The sequence below is a fragment of the Saimiri boliviensis genome, chromosome 16 (assembly GCF_048565385.1).
Source record: "Saimiri boliviensis isolate mSaiBol1 chromosome 16, mSaiBol1.pri, whole genome shotgun sequence".
NCBI lineage: Eukaryota > Metazoa > Chordata > Mammalia > Primates > Cebidae > Saimiri > Saimiri boliviensis.
Genome location: NC_133464.1, coordinates 46,968,083 through 46,969,265, shown reverse-complemented (window position 1 = coordinate 46,969,265; position 1,183 = coordinate 46,968,083). Strand labels below are relative to the sequence as shown.

Sequence of the window (1,183 nt, the reverse complement as noted above, 5' to 3'; positions counted from 1 at the left end):
CTTAAGTTGTTATTTGTTTTGCTCTTTTTCTTTTTAATTTCAGCATATATTTAAAAAGTGTTTTGTTTAAATAAAACCTATTCTAGGAAAATATTTTAGAAATATTATTCTATGGCAAATTACCTTTTTTCTACAAGCTATAATCTTTGTTCCTAACAAATAGAAAGAAAACAAAATATAAATAACATTTCATAGAAATATCTTTAAATCTGGAAAAATATTTCTTAATCACAAATTATTTATTTTTCATTTATTTATTTATTTTAATTTTTTATTTTTATAAAGAAAAAATAAAAGAGAGAAAAGTCTACTTTTGTGGACCGAGTTAAGGGACAGCACAAATGCAGTCCCCCATTACTACAAATTATGCAGTCAAGTTTCCTACATTTGGGGAAATCACAGGGGTCAGCACATCCAGAGTGCAATGGATAAGCCTCGCCCTGGGAAAACCATCTTCTTGATATGGTATCTCCCCTGCCAGGTAAGTATAATCATAAATTATGATAATTTTTCAAATCTACAAAGGACATTGGGTTAACTATAGAAAATTTAACCGTCAAAGATAAAAAAAACATGGTTTTGAAAGTTTTTTAAAGGTATTTTTCTTTGAAATTTTCTACCTTTTCTTCCTTGTTAGAATACTGTTTTTTATATCTAATGAATCCTTATTATATTACTTAAAATTCCCACAGCATTCCAGATATTATGTAGTTGATGAAAGTGTATATTGGTGTGTTAAATATTTTCCACCTTCTGGAGGACAATATTTAGTGTTCTTTTATCGTATCTTGTTATAAAAAATTATATATTTTAAAATGAATGTATGATGACTGTGGAATTATTTAATACACATTTATATATGTAGAAATTTTATAACCAATGTTATTAGTGCAGTTATATTAAATCACCATTTCTGGTAGTAAAAATAATATGCACAAATTTACAAACATTCTTTGCTTTACATGAGTTCCTATCATTTAGCTAAATAAAATCTTTCAACTGATCTTAAATGGAGAAATTTTTTAGTGACATAAATAATACTTAAAATGTTCTCAGTTCCGCTAAGATTGCCATAGAAATAATACATAAAATAGGGTGACTTGCTTTAACAGAACCCTTGCAAGTGAAATAAGATTTTAGAGTGGAGTATTGCTAGAGTAGTTATTAAAAGACATCGAAGCAA

The 1,183-nt window shown here is 26.9% G+C and overlaps 1 non-coding gene across 1 annotated transcript; it reads right to left on the bottom strand.

Annotated features, from left to right (window-relative positions):
- Positions 1–326: 326 nt before the first annotated feature.
- On the bottom strand, positions 327–489 carry LOC120365863 (U1 spliceosomal RNA). The gene has a single exon (XR_005580704.1). It is a non-coding gene; the product is annotated as a U1 spliceosomal RNA (small nuclear RNA).
- Between the last annotated feature and the right edge of the window lie 694 nt (positions 490–1,183).